Source organism: Rhipicephalus sanguineus, chromosome 3 (assembly GCF_013339695.2).
Source record: "Rhipicephalus sanguineus isolate Rsan-2018 chromosome 3, BIME_Rsan_1.4, whole genome shotgun sequence".
Taxonomy (NCBI): Eukaryota; Metazoa; Arthropoda; class Arachnida; order Ixodida; family Ixodidae; genus Rhipicephalus; species Rhipicephalus sanguineus.
In genome coordinates this window covers 171742697-171758814 of record NC_051178.1, presented here as the reverse complement: position 1 = coordinate 171758814, position 16118 = coordinate 171742697, and the positions used below count along the sequence as shown (strand labels likewise).

Here is a 16118-nt window from a genome sequence, read left to right as displayed (position 1 = left end):
TAAAAAAAAACACGCACAAAAGAAAACGAAGTACACAAGATAAAAGTGTTACATGTTTGTGGTAGATTCTTCAACGCTAAATTAAAAAGAAGCCCTTGAGTTAAACAGCTTTAGCGAGACGAACAAAATCTATGCAAAACATGACACAACGGTAAAAATAAGGCGTTATACACAACTCGAGCAGAGTCAAGTGAAATCAAATAATGTTACCGCATCTTCATGAAGGCATCTCACGAACATCTTGCAATGATATACTTGCAATTTCAGCACCATTTTATTACTACAAGCTCTTTAACAATGAAAGTAGCTGGTATCGGAGCGTTCGTTTTCCGTAGTTTGTACGATTTCGTGTTACTTCCCTCTAACAATATGCCACGCAGCGTAGCCACGTCTTAAGTGCATAATACATGAGCGTGCCTTCAGTACGTGGCTAGGCGAATGACACTTAAATTCGTTCGAGGTTATCTGGACTTCCGGGCCTTTTTGAAGCAAAATCTCATGGGCGCATGGAGGCGTGTTGACCAGGCCCAAGGTGATTTCAAATCCGCGTTGATACAGGCTTGGATGCTCGTCTCTGATACATGTGCTACGTGAACAGCTCTGCGCGTAGTGCTTGACGCACATCCGCTCATAGTAAAACGCGAGCACGGCCTCTCATGGTAGCGTAGCACAATCTCCTGCATCTGCTTGTCTCTTCCTCTCTTCTTGTCTCTCCCATTTTCCCGTGACCTCGGTTAAGATAAGGACACGCTATCCAGGCCGATCTTTCATGCTTTGTATTCATTAATTATTACCTTCTTCGTCAGATGGCGAATATATCTGGGCACATTGTCGTCCGGTAAACCGGGGTTCGACTATGGTGGTCGACAATGCGCCCCCCAAAGCGAGAGCAACGCGTGCTACGCCGTGATTTATCCCAGAACGAAGAAAAAAAAGCTCATCATGCCACGCATCCTCGGTCACCGCGCCTCGTTTACCCTTCTCTTCGTGCCAGCGATTTCTTTGCTCTTATTAACAAGATAATCTGTTGTCACGCGTAAGTCTCCTTCCGGACATTATGGTTACCCGTTTGCTTCTTATTTCAGTTACTCAGTGAGCTATATAAAACAGGTACAATTTATTGCTGGACGACAAATGGGGACTACGATAAGCAGCCCTGGCAAAGTCGCATAGGATTTGACTGGCAGAGACCGGCAGACCGGAACTTTCCATCATGCCTGATCCATTTGTGAGAGTGAGAGAGGAGAAGGAGGAGGAAGAAGAACATCAGAAATGTCGATCAGACGCGCGTCCGGTTTGTTGAACTACACAGGGATAATGTAGATGACGAGGAGAGAACGCGAAGGGCACCGCTTCCTTCGAAAGCGCATGCTCACGAGACATTTTGTCAATAAGATCTGCGGAGGTCGATTTTTCAGCGTCAGGCATTGCATTCTTGGTATCGCATAGAGAATACATGTGAGGTCCGCGAAGACATGCGAATGCTACGGTCTGCTACCCGGTAACAAACAGATCCTGCAAGCGCTATGTTGTGGCCGCCACACATAAACAACTAGCATACTTTATGAGATAAACAGCGCTGCAGTAGCCGAGGTAATAAACGTCGTGTAGTGCCATGCTAGTTCCTGTCGACTACTAACGGACAAGACATACACATCCGGCTTTATTTGTGTTTATACTCCTGTAGAGCGTGTTTTTCTGTGAGGTATATCAGTACTGTAAAAGAGCCAACTTGCAAAACATATCTGACTGGCTGACTGATGAATGAATGAATGAATGAAACTTCGGGTAGCTAATAACAGATATCATTCGTTCGTTATTAATTCATTCATTCATTTTCCGGGCAAAGCAGAAAAAATGAGTCAAACAGAGGAACTGACGTCATTTAATTGTGATGCGAGGCCCTTTGTACAAATCACCGCCAACGAACCCCTAATAATGGTCCTAATGCTCCTGTAAAGCGTGCTTTGCCTGTAAGGTACTTCTGTGCTGTAAGCGAGTCACCTCACAAGAAATGTCTGACTGGCTCACACGGGAATTAATGCAAGGATGAATAAACTAGCAAGAAATCTAACAAATTAGACCAACCGTTCATTATTAATTCATTCAATAAATTTGTGGGCGAAGGAGAGAAAATGCGTTCAATGGAGAGAGCTGACCTCCTACAGAATCATTCATTCAAAGCCCTGTCTACTACAAACCGATAACAAACACATCGTAATAATTATCTTTTTTTAGTCCTGTAAAGCGTGCTTTGCCTGTAAGATATTCCTGTACTGTAAAGAAGAGTGACCCTCAGAGAAAGATGGATGCTTCAAGTAGTCAGAGAACGTTGAACAGGAAATGTCGCTGGAGCCAAGGTTACGGAAAGTGGAGTTCGTCTTCGTGAAGGCAGCTTTCTTCACGAAGTTCGCTGGAGTCAACATTTCGACAACGCCGCTTGTCAGAACATTGGCTGCAACAACATTCTTTGTTAATTACCTCTCATCACTTCTGTACTGTTAAGCGAGACAACTTACAAACGTGTCCGACTGACTGACACAGGAATGAATGAATGAATGAATGAATGAATGAATGAATGAATGAATGAATGAATGAATGAATGAATTTATTCATACATTCATTCATTCCTTTTGCGAATGGAGGAGAGAGGCATCAGACAGAGGGAACGGCCGTCATTTAGTGCAACGCTAAGCCCTGCCGTCTGCTAACAACGAACATAACCTGTTATTGTCTAAAACACGTTAGCGGACGCTGCGTGGTGCCCACAGAAACGTTGTCCTTGTTTCTGTTTCTTTTTGCATCTTTGTGAAATAGCGCTTACACATTCTGTTGCTGATTTTTAGGCTCTTCTAAAGCGTGTTTTAGACTAGAGTATTTCTGTACTGTAAACGAGACAACCTACAAAATATGTCTGATTGGCTGACTGACTGATAAATGAATTAGTGAACTAGAAATTAAGTAATAATTCATATGATCGGTCATTTCGTGAGCGAAGGAGAGAAAGCGAACCAGATAGGGAAAACGAACATTTTTTAGTATCATGCTAGGTTCTATCGACTATACGACAAACAGCAATTACAGTAGAACCCCGCTAATACGTTTTTAACTGAACGGTGAAAACGTAAGAGCCGAGAAACGAGAAAATATGGGAAATTAGAGTAATGGCAAAAAGCACACAATTTTAGTTCCCTTGAAGTAATCGTTCAGCGTCGCCTGGCGCGTTTCCTCATGCCCGATCAGTACAAGGCGTCTCTCAAACACCTGCAGTGCTATGTGACTTTCGGCGTCGTGACTGCGCGCAAGTCTCCGCAAGAAATTCAGCGCTGTTACGACCGAAAGACGCCGCCCTCACCGCTTCTGGAGGCCAATTTGATCGCCAAGCCACAAAGCGGACCAAGCGAAGTCACGTTAAAAATCAACATGACCGCCTGGGCCATCTCGGAGAACCGGTTAGCAACATACAATGCGGGAATGGTCCCACAGTTCCGACGTAACAGCGGGGTTCCCAATGCATTGAATCCTACGGGAGCTATTCCGCAGCGGGCCGAAAACGACGTAATAGCCAGGAAAACGCAGCACCTGGGAACTTAAAAGCGTGGTTCGACTATACATGCTGGTGTTTTTTATACTCTTGTAAAGCGCGCTTTTTGCCTAAATTACTTCTGTATTGGGTGCGTGACATGCGAAATACATCTGACCGACTGATGAATGAATGAATGATGAATGAATGAATGAATGAATGAATGAATGAATGAATGAGTGAGTGAGTGAGTGAGTGAGTGAGTGAGTGAGTGAGTGAGTGAGTGAGTGAGTGAGTGAGTGAGTGAGTGAGTGAGTGAGTGAGTGAGTGAGTGAGTGTGAGTGAGTGAGTGAGTGAGTGAGTGAGTGAGTGAGTGAGTGAGTGAGTGAGTGAGTGAGTGAGTGAGTGAGTGAGTGAGTGAGTGAGTGAGTGAGTGAGTGAGTGAGTGAGTGAGTGAGTGAGTGAGTGAGTGAGTGAGTGAGTGAGTGAGTGAGTGAGTGAGTGAGTGAGTGAGTGAGTGAGTGAGTACTGCGACTGCGTACTGCCAGCTTGCCTTCTATTTCATTCCTCTAAGGTGTGGTGTCGCTGCAAGCCATTGCAATTGAGTACTTGATATATCTTACATGCGACCGACTCCTCACTAACTAATTAATGCTCACACAAATGAAGAAACTAATGAGCTATTAATTACCAAACTGAATATCCACAAAATAGATACAAATCTAGTGAGTGAAGCAGCTAGATGGAGTGCAACAAAAAGATAGATAATGGCCGTCCCTTAAAGCCCCAAGTACGTTGCGGTCGACAAAACGAACGCAACCATGTCTAGTCTACTGAAACTTTATTTTATTACTGCTGTAAACCATGCTCCTTGTGTAACACAAAAATATACAGCTAGTCAGATAACTTAGGAACAAGTCGCGTCCAAGCGCAAGTCCCGAGAATAAGTCGCAGACTTCTCTCCATGCATGGTGAAATTCACCAGTCAAACCCTTCACGACGTAAGGGAAGACGCAGTTGCCTTTGGGGCTAGTTCTTACCTTAGGTATGATTGAGAGAGTATGTATGTGACGAGGAGAGGCTTGGATAGCAAACTACAAATGGTAGCATGTCACTAGTAAACCGCTGTTCGAAGAACAGGCACGAAAGAGGTCGCTAATAAAACTAAGAAAAAATTATGGCAGTTTCGCACTAATTGTGCCAAACCTGAAGGAAGAGCGGAGCTGGGTGGCCTTCCCTGTTTCTCCTTATTTTTTCTTTCTTCTTCTTTATCTCAGTTTCTTGTATCTCTTTTCTGTGTCTGTCTCTTTCTATTTATTTCTTTCTCACTCTATCTGTTTCTTTCTCTTTCTCGCTCTTTCTATAATTCTTTCTTCCCTTTCTCTCTCTCTCTCTTTATTTATCGCTTTCTCTCTATCTCTTTCACTCTCTCTTTTTTGTTTCTCTCTCTGTCTCTGTCCATGCTTTTCTATCCTTTTATCTTTTTATGCCTTTATTCTCTTTAATTCTCTCAATTTTTATCTCCCTATTTTTTGCTGTCCATTTCTTTATTTCTCTCTATTTTCTATCTATTTCTTTCGCTCTCTCTTTTTCGTGTGTTCGTTTGAGACTCGCACCTGCTGTACACGGAAGTGGGGCTTGCCCAATTCCTGTGGCACATACTCCCTAGGGAGTTTTGCACAACGAAGCACAAGTTACCGACAGCTTAAACGGCTTCATTGTAAAGAGAATAAATAGAACGCGTGCCGGTTTATGATGATCATTGTTTTTTTTACGACGGAGCACAAGTTACCGACGTCTGGTCAACGACGTCAGTTACCGACGTCTGGTTACCGACGTCAAGTTACCGAGTTTGGCAAGTGACACTTCGTGCTTCTCAACCAACAGAGAGAAAGGAGCCGTTAAAACTTAATAGTTTCAATCGGCAGCGGATTCACGAGTCAGCGCAAAGAAGGGGCATTTTTATGATCCGTGTTTATGTAGTTACGCATTGTTTTCTTATTTTCGCTTCACGACATGGCCCTTACGAGGCTTAATCTTCATTGCACGCGCAGAATGTGACGAGGTTATTCGTGACATTTGTTTTAAATGAGAACTCGCGATCCGCTTTAAAAGCAGCGCATACATACGTCCTAATGGCACTGGCAACCTAACATTGAGAAGTGATAAGTCACCTAGCTAATTCTGCTTAATTTGGCCAATACGAAATGCGCCAGGTAGCCCTCCTTTGTCTGTCCAACCAAGTCCGCAAAATTTATCAATGAGCCTTGAATTCCCTATTGCGATTATTTTTTTTACGAAAATAAAACGCAGTCGCTGCTTAACACCCGGTATATTCTACACTCAGCTACAAGCTAATGCACGATCTCCACAAGAAGTTTTAATGATTTTTTGAATAGGGACTGTTTTCTTCTTTTGCCTTACAGATTACCTTGCATATTGCAAACTCTAATACTCATTTGAACATTGAAATTGAGGGTACGCGCCTAGGCTTCCATGCAATGAGGCTCCATCGCAAATCCTATGCTCCGTACACTTTTATGGCCTGCTTTGAGTCATACTAGGACTTCAACATTACTCATGCATCAGTTTAAAAAAAGCTGCCAATTTCACCATTTTTCAAACAGATCGCACTTTTATTAAGCTAACTCATACGGCCACTGGATCGAAACTTATCCGCGCTTATCTCGTTATTATTAAAATCCCTATTCAACATCAACCGCGTGAAGAAAGAATATATGTTCGCTTCAACTAAAGCTATAAAACCAGCGTGAAACGCAAAAGACAATCGTCTCACGGTCGTTCGTTTTTCCGCTGGCTTTATATTTCACTACTTTGCAGTGTACGAAGGAGGCCTTTCATTACCCTTCGTTGCTTAGAACTTAGTCTTTCTCAATAAAGGGCAATAGTGCTCTCGCAAACAGTTGTCTGATTCGTAAATGTCACGTCACCTTGTATTACACTGTTTTAAGTCATTTGATTTTTAATTTAATAAACTAATGAATTACTAGGGTAGCTTTGGCTTGTTGCTGATTCATAGTTAAATTCAGGGAGAGAGAGAGAATTTATTTGAAGGCAGAGGGGTCGGCCATAGTTAATCCGGAAACAGCGCGAAGTACAGGGACAACAGAGGCTACAAACGCAGTGCTATGTTTCTAGCCTTTCTTGTACTTGTCATGAGCGCAGTTTCTGGAGTAAATAATGAATTATTGTTCAGTCAGTCATAAATGTCTTGTTTCTTCGTTGGTCATCATTTAAATTGAACAGCATTTCGGAAGCACAGCGCCACATAATCCGCCCAAAGAATCACTGATGGTGTAATCGCAGATTACGTACCTAGGAGAGAACGAGGAACCTCTGTCTCGCAAAGAGAGTAAAGAGGAAAGTGGGGAAGAGCCGACGCCAGGAATCTGTGGCGCTGGAAGAAAAGAATGGAAACGAGTTCATCAGGATGAACTCTAGGGAATTGGATTTAGGGAAAACGGTGAAAAAAAAACTAGGGATTCGCATTTTAGGTGCGTCTTCGGCATTCGTTAGCTTGGTGCAAAAAAAAAAAAAGAAAAGAAAGGACAGAAGCCTTACCCTGGCAACGCATCGCTTGGCCTCGCGTTCTTTCGTTACTTTATAAACTTCATGATACATTTCTACAAATGTAAACATTCATATCTATCTATCTATCTATCTATCTATCTATCTATCTATCTATCTATCTATCTATCTATCTATCTATCTATCTATCTATCTATCTATCTATCTATCTATCTATCTATCTATCTATCTATCTATCTATCTATCTATCTATCTATCTATCTATCTATCTATCTATCTATCTATCTATCTATCTATCTATCTATCTATCTATCTATCTATCTATCTATCTATCTATCTATCTATCTATCTATCTATCTATCTATCTATCTATCTATCTATCTATCTATCATCAGTCTCGTCGACGAGCCACGATTTAAGCAACAGCTACACGCCACAAGTTACGAATAGAGCGTTCGAGTCTGAATCACCAGGCGAGCATTTCTACATTATACAAGCAAAGGCAGTTAGGCGAGAAAATTTGCGCAGGGGTATACTAAGCTCCTTTCCCCCAATTTCACGTGCCAGACGTAAGCCATTGCTTGCATTCCTTTCTTCGACTTTTTCATTAAACGGCGGTTATTCCTTTTTTTCAGTTCTTTTTGTTTGTTTTATTCCTTTTTTTTTCTTCCCTCGAGCTTCACGCGCAGCTTCTGTTTTGACGGTGTCACTTTGGTCGTCGCTATGTTTGCGCATGAAAGACGACGCCATGCGAGCGTCGATCTGAGATCGAGTGATAGAATGAGGAGAGAAATGGTTACACAGACAAAACGACAGAGAAAGAGAGAGAGACGTCAAGGAGAACAAGCAGGAATCAAGGAAGGGTGTCCGACGAAATGGCAGAGGAAGCGAAGAAGGAAAACTAGAACAGCGTGAGTGAGAGAGAGAAAAGAGACGCGACTGACGGAGAATGTGCGGAAAAGGAAAAAAAAAGGAGAAAAAGGGTTTCGTGAGAAGGCATAGCACGCAAAGAAATGAAAGAAAAGAAACTGCAGAGGAGTCGAAGCTTCTTTTTTTTTATCCTTTCTACCGTTCTTCGCTCATCGGGTGCTCTCCTCCAAACGTACGTATTGATTAGTCTCCGCTTGCGGGCCTCCCGTGACGCATTGTAGATATATATACTTCCTCCCTCTCCCTCCTTCCTTCGTTTCCTCTCTTTCTTTCTAGCTGTCTCTTTCTGTCTGTCTCCCAGTGATTTTCGACATCTCCTTCGAAAGCCATGCAAGGGCCCCTGCCAGCTTGCCCTCCTTCTCTTTCTTCTCCTCGTCTTTTCATCTCTCTCTCTCTCTCTCCTTCTTCTAAATCACCGCGTCATTCCCGGCCGCTACGCTCCCTCGTGCAAGCGAGAGAAATCAAATGGCCCCAGAAACAAAATGACAGAATCAAAGCCAAACCCTAATTCCTTTTTTTTTCTTCTTTTCCGTCACTCATCGTTTTTCATCTCTCTGTCTTTTTTTCTGTTGCGATTCTCGCTTTGTGTCAATGCTGCCGATCCTCGGTGCACGGTTTTTGAGCTGGCTTGCTGGGCTGCCTGCCTGTCCTGCCCTGCCCTGCTGTGCTGTCAGCGATGCCACCATAACCGCCGATCACCTTTGACGATCGAGATGGCTATGTTTGTGCGCGCGTTCCACCGTGTGTTCCACCAATGTCTTTTCATCGCCGCTTTGCATCTGCGTGTACCTAGCAGGAAGAGGCTCGTCGTATAGTGACTAAGGAAAACGGGAAAAGAACGGAACGCTCGTGTTTGCCCCCGACGTCTTTCAATTCTCTTTTGCTTCGTTTTATCAGTGCTGCGATTCGACCTCTTTCGGAACTCCTCGAACCCTTCCTGCCAGCATCCGTTCCTCCTGGAACGGCTCATCGGTACCAGCGTCTCGTATTCCGACACACCTTATTCTTTAATCTTGCTGATTGCCAAGAAAAAAACAAGGGCAACGATAAATTATTGCTATTCGCCACAAACTATGGAGGGCGGATAATACCGAAACGCCGCTATCTCGGGGAAATGTACTTTGCACGAAGTCAAAAAAAAAAACGAGAAAAGAAAAACGCTTTGCTTTCTTTTTTTCGTTTTCTGCGCAAACTCGAGCTTGCTTTTGTGGGTCGCAGAGAAGTGGAGCAGCCGGGCACGGCAACGGGAAAAGCGTGCGGCACGGTACGGTCGAAGCACGGAGCGCTCTCACGCAAACAAGTTCAACGCTCGCTCCTACAAATAAATAAAAAAAGGACGTGCACGCGTCATTCGTTGCTGCGTTATTTTTCCGTGCTCTATTTCTCCTCGATTTCTCTTGCGAAGGAGAAGCAGTCGACCATACTCTAGGGTCTTAGTACTTCGCGGCAACAGCCGCAAAATTTGCAAAGCACCGACTTCGGTTTGGAAAAGGCGCAAGTGCTCCCTCCCCGGATTCCCGCCGGCGCTCTTGAAACGAGGCTTCAGCGGCGGAGGCGGCGGGAACTGGTTCCCCCTGCGCGCGAGAGGACCTTCCTTCGGGCGACTTCTCCCTTTGATATAGCGGCGCAGCCGGTTGAGTGCGTTCGTACTTCGTATAGTGGCGATAACAAAATAAAAAAGAAATGGTCGCGACTTTACCGGCACGCGCTGTTGCGCCTGGCCGGACTAAAAGCTTCCGCGTAACCACGGGCTTCGTCGCATCAACCTTACCGTATAGTATACCTCCCTGCCAACAGCGCTTTAGTGGTCCTCATTGATCGCCTTGCACGCAGCAAAGTTCCTCTTTACGGCTTTCCGGCTCCCATTTGCGAGCCGCTTTGTCGCAATGATTGCCAACGTGTCGCCATATCAGCGATACAGTGAACACACAAAAGTACTCGACAAATACATCTCGCCCGGCATCGAAACTCGCGTCGTCCATGACGACAATACGATAAGCAGGAGCGCGAACGCTGCTCGTAGACATAGTTTTTCAGACATAGGGGTGTGTGGGCTATTTTCGGTGTCCTGTCTTTGCGCTGTTTGAAAAGTTATGTGTACGTACCGACAAGACCACTTAATCATCATTCTGCTGCACGTAGGTGGCGGGCTCCTACACATCCATGGTCTGTCATTCAGGCTGTCATTTTTCAAGTATAATTCACATTCGTGCGATTCCACGTTGTTTGCAATTTATTACTATTATTTTCCTTTCTTGCGTTTATTCCATGATATAGGTCGTGTCAGGCGCTATCTATCTATCTATCTATCTATCTATCTATCTATCTATCTATCTATCTATCTATCTATCTATCTATCTATCTATCTATCTATCTATCTATCTATCTATCTATCTATCTATCTATCTATCTATCTATCTATCTATCTATCTATCTATCTATCTATCTATCTATCTATCTATCTATCTATCTATCTATCTATCTATCTATCTATCTATCTATGTCATACTAAGCTCCATTTCCTAGTATTGAAGTAAAACACAAAAAGTGCAATACATCGAATCAAAAGGGAAAGGAACGCCCAACGTGAAATAAAGAGTTACGCGAGTACGCATGAATAACGATATAAATAAAAAAGAAAGAAAAAGAAACAAAAAATTGTGTCGAGATAAGTGTGCAGGTGATCATATAGAAGAACGGAAATGGCGGATGAAAGGCAAGCAGCGTGCATTTAGGATACATTAAATAGGGTCGTGAAAGCTGAGACGGGGGCAAAACGGTACAATAACGCCACTTAGCAGCAGCAGCTTATTATTTTGTCCTCCTCCCTGCCCACCGAGACCACCTTGGGCGAGCCCGTATTTCGTTGCGCAGCACAGCATCGTTCGCCAGCTCGAACACTTATCGCTCGTTTTTTCTTTATCTATCTCTCTCTCTCTCGCTCTCTGTCTCACTTTTTTTTCTTCTGAATGGATTTTTCTTTTCATTGTTTATCTCATTCTCGCGCGTTCGCTCTCAGCTCCAAGTGCTAGCGTTGCTGCGCTCGTATCATACCACCGCCGTGTTCGCCGTCCGACACCTCGCCATCGTTGAAGATAAAAGCCCAGTTAAGCGCCGGGCCTTCAGAGCCTTCTTATTTTATTCTTACTCCGTTCATCTTTTACTTCCCTTAATCCCCGTCCGCGCGTATGCTCGGCCCGGCCCTCACCTCCGCGTCTCCTCCAGCCGTTACCTCCATCACCTAGCGTCATCCCTCGCCTTTCCCCCGTCTTCTCTTTTATTATGGCTATTAATTTTACGCGCGCTCACCTCAACGCTGAGCGAGCATTCGGAGAAGCGATGAGAGACTCTAATATCGTCTGAAGGCTGTTCTTTACTTCTTTTCTTTGTCTTACTGCTTCTCCGGGCACCGTCACGTACTCGCTGATTCTCGAAATATATAGATATACATATGTCTTTTTTGTCATTTTTTCCTTTCTCGTTCGTTCGACGACGTAAATTGCAGTCCCCGCTCACGACTATCTGCTTCTGTTTCGCTCAAGGAGCGGAGGCGCGCGTCCGCGCGAATCTGCGTCTCTTAAATTTTCACCCCTAATTTGTGGTGGCCTCGAGAGTTTCGTATGTAGGCGGGCGCCTTGCCCTCGGTGCGGAACAGTGTTCCCTTATTGTACCCACTCGTTATCTTTGCTTCTCTTGCCGCTTTCACAGTCTTTTTTTTTAATCTTTCCTTCGATGTTTGAGTGGGGTCAGTTCTTTATGCTATCAGCATATACGCCCCTGTCTTACGACCTTTCTTTCTTTCTTTCTTTTTTTTTTGTCGCTCAGAGGCTGCTTTCCTGTTCAGATTTATTCCTCTTTCTCTCCTTGGTTTCGTCGGCACTTGGGCTCACTCTCTCACCTCCGATGCATTTAGTAATTACTCCATCACATCGCGTCACTCACTTGTGTACTGTGCTTTTGGTTGTCCCTTGCTTGTATAAAACTTCTTCCTATCTCTCTCTCTTTCTCTGTCATTTTGTTGTTTTTTTCTCTCTCTCTTCGCTCCACAGTTAACCTCTACTGTTAAGATTGACTTCTGCTCCAACGATTCAGTATTTTTCGTATTCATTTCTTTGAAGTGGTGCTCTCGGTATCCTCTGTACTGTTGTGACCTTCCGGAGGTGCTAAACGCCGGTGTAGGCCACACGCTCTGCGGTTATCATAATCACCCGGCATCACTCGCTCCTCCTAGCGCAGGCTCGAAGGTGATAATGGCAGGACTAAGAACTAATACCATCGTTATCGTCGGTTGCGGTTAAACCGCGACCGCACCATCTCCGCGGTAAAGCCTACTACGAACCCCACTCCACCCCATTTCTTGGGGCTCTCCCTTTTCTGCGCAGATATCGCACTCTTCTTTAAAGCAGAGCGTACTCGAGCGCCGAGCTAAACGGAACGTCGAATGAGTAATGACGCCATACGCGCGACAATCACCTCCCCTGTACGTGCGTGCTTTGGCCTTTCCTGAATTTTTTTGTTTGTTGTTTTCTTCTTAATTTCGGTTGACGTGTACACTTGGGTTGTAGGCAGCTTATCGGTAGTCTTTGAACCGTTTCCAGAGCGTAACGATAATAACGGAGCACTTTTAGGGCTTTCTTTTTTAACAGCGTGGCTGTTCAAACTCGGAGTAAGGCCAGTGTCGTCGACAGAAAACTCGACAGGTATCGGCTTGGGCTAGTTGGTAGGTCATGACAATTATTATAGATCAAAAGCAGGAAAAAGACAAAAGGTACACGAAGACGAGCTTCGTGTACCTTTTGTCTTTGTCCTGCTTTTGCGCTATAATAATTGTCGACGGGTATTCGCCACAGAAAGCGGGTATGTGCCAAGCAGCTCCTAGCATAGCACAGCCATGCATTGTATTTTTCATTTTAACGGACGCATCTTTAATTAACTGTTTCAACTGTCATTATTGCTCTCTTTCATAGCATTGTGTTATTAATGACCATACCTCATAATTCATATCACAATTGGATAGAAAACTCTCTGTACGGACTCTATTCGCGGCAATCTATGTGACCACCCTCTATGTATTGGGCTCTGCCCTTAGACTCTGCTAATTCTTTACACGCCAAATATCGTATATGTACATAATGCTTCTGATTAATTTGATATTTTCCTAACCTTTTATTCTTTCTCGTTTTCCTTGTTTTTGTGGGTGTGTGTGTATGTTTTTTTTTTTCAATACTACTATCATGTCGATGGGATAGCCGGCTCTAATGTAGCATGTTTCTTCAATAAATAAATAAATAAATAAATAAATAAATAAATAAATAAATAAATATATAATAAATCATAGTATAGCAAGGGGGTATGAAAAATAAATAAATAAATAAATAAATCATAGTATAGCAAGCGGGTATGAAAGGGAGATGATGGTGAGTAGGAGTGATGTGAAGGTGGGGAGCAAGAAAAAGGACAATGCATGGCATAGCCTTATATAGTATAGTTTAGCAAGAGGATGGGAAAGAGAAAGGAGAGAGGGCATTACAGAGAAAGAAAAGAAAGAAAGAAAGTAGAAGAAGATCTAGAAAAGGATAAAGAAAGAAAGATAGAAGAAAGAAGAAGAAGTTAAGAAGCATGAAAGACCTCAATCTGCGTTCGCCGTGTGGTGGCGCCTGCTTGCCAGCTCCGCTTTTTACTCAGATTGCACAGGCCTGGAACCGGCTTCAATTTCGTTCTCTTCCCCCATTCTGTGGATCCCCCGCTGTCTACGATTGTTGCTGTATAGCTACGATTTTTTAAACGCTATTCTTACGATTATTTTGGTCGATCCAAATTTCTACAGCTGTAGCCTTTTTTTTGGTGTCACGAGCAACGAGTGACTCTTTTGTTCCTTTTCCAAGCACTTCCGGTCCAGCACTTCCGGTTTTTTTGGGGGGTATTCATAAAGGGCAGCGTCTCGTGCGCCGCGCGGTGCAGGAGCCGATCCCACACAGAACTTGTTCCCTACACCGCACGGAAGTGACGTCACCTCGTTAAAGTAAACTTAAAACAACTCAAATGGACAGATTATTACTTTATAGTGTGTTAAACCTACAAAAATATTAAACAAAACGTGTTTGACGACTTATTTAATGTACATTTGTTAATTAATGACATATCGCAACCACCTTAAATCTAGGGGGCGCTGCGAAAGGTAACAGCAGGCAAACGTAGCAGCCGCGAGAAAATCAATGTGCGGCAGAGTTTGATGACCTGTGGATTGTTGTGTTGCTGGTGGAAGTACTGCATTTTCTAATTTGCGATGTAAAAACGTGGTGTTGTCGCGGGTGAAAGTGTCCTTGCAACCGAGTACCTCATTTTGCTTGTCGCGAAGGGTAAGGTTGACGATGAAATAAATGTTGTTGCACAGTTCGTGTGAACGTCCGGACGCACAAGAAATCCCAGTGCGGCTGTGAAGTGTTTTTACTAAGCCTGTGATCTCCGATGGCCAATGCTCCTGCACTGCAGGTTTTTCGCAAAGTGCGAACACGTAGCGGCCGTTCATCCGTTGCTAGGTAAATCACGCTGTGCTGTCACCGGCCGTGCATTCAGCAAGGCAGACAAACTGTGCGGCACTGTTTTGTAGGTAGGTGGGCTAACGCAGTCGGCTGTTGCCATTCGGCATCGTTTATAAAGTGCTGATCGCCTAGAGTACAGTGTAGCCTAGAGCATCACGGCGACACTTCAGTATTTTGAAGCGACTTAGTTTGCCGATTACTTCGTGAGGCGGTGACGGTACCAACGGCACACTGAGCGACATAAGACTTCGTGTTGCATATTCGGCGTGGCTACAAGAGGCGAAGAGAAACAGTGACTGCTAGCTGGTAAAAAAAATCATGGCAGGAAACTTGTCCATCATTATTTGTTATGGTTATCATCTACCAGTCATGTCTTGTACTCGGGATACACACGCAATGCGATAGCGCCAGCCGGAGCAATATTCTAGCGCTACAGTGACGCCGGCCGAAAGCACAGATTCGCCCAGCGATATTCAAAGCATGCTGAAGTTCGACTGTACCGAAAGCCACGCTTTACGCAGCTCGCGTTTCTTTCCATCGCGATATAGTACGTCACCACGAGCCAATCGCGAAATCTAGGCGCCCAGTGACTCAGTTCTGAGACCACGTCCTGTCATCCGAGCCTTGATAAGCCGTGCAAATCAACATTCCTGACGCGGATCCCGGAGAAACCGATGCAGCCAGCTGCATCTGATCATCAAACATCCAATATCAAAGGGCCTGTAGACAGGACCACCAGCAACGCAGCAGCAGCAAGTCCGGCCGATGGGGAGGCATACTCGCTTGCCGACTCGGCGAATTCACGGCATATTCAAATGGCGCGCCTAACCGGAAAACGCATGACGTCACTTCCGTGCGGTGCAGGAGTCGTTTCTGTGTGGGAGCGGCTCGTGCACCGCGCGGCGCAGCAGTCTCTGCCTTCATAAAGAGTCTTATAAAAAATAAAACTTGTACGAAATCGATGGTTCCGGTTCAGGTTAAGTGTTATACTGAATACATGTGATAACGGAGCATAGGTTTACCTAAGGGCCAATTACATGTCAGGGTCATTAAGGACAATTAATTGAATGAGTTCATTGACAGGGCAAGCAATTTTCTTGTGAGCAGCTATGATCGTTGCGGCACCTGGCGTAGCAGGTCTCAACCACGAGCTTCTTTCTGCGTGGCCTCCGAGATCCGCTTCGGCAGTGCGACGAAACACAGGGTCAATTTAAGCAATACTACACCAAGGCAAGCGAACGCCGAGGTGCGAGTGCCGCTACCAGACACCTAAGTCAAAAATTGCGAGCTACCTCCAATTCATTTTTTTTTTTGCATACTACATCGCGTATTCTATGCCTCGGTAAAACAATTTCTCACTGAGGATTCATGCTCTTCTACCGCATGCGCAATTACTTTCAGTACTAATGCTCATGCGTACTGTCCGAGTAATGCGACAGTAACACTGTCATCATCGTACCTTAACGTGAGAAAAAGACAAAAAATGCCGTTTTAGTGACGCTCAGCAGTGATAGACAGCAACTGCTGCTATCCGCGTCATCAGTATATAGGTTCAGTAAATCGTTGGGATCATT

At 44.4% G+C, this 16118-nt stretch overlaps 1 protein-coding gene across 2 annotated transcripts in view; it reads left to right on the top strand.

The window, feature by feature from the left end:
- LOC119386093 (uncharacterized) overlaps window positions 1–16118 on the top strand; it is a 149839-nt gene that overhangs the window by 93609 nt on the left and 40112 nt on the right. The window lies entirely within an intron of this gene.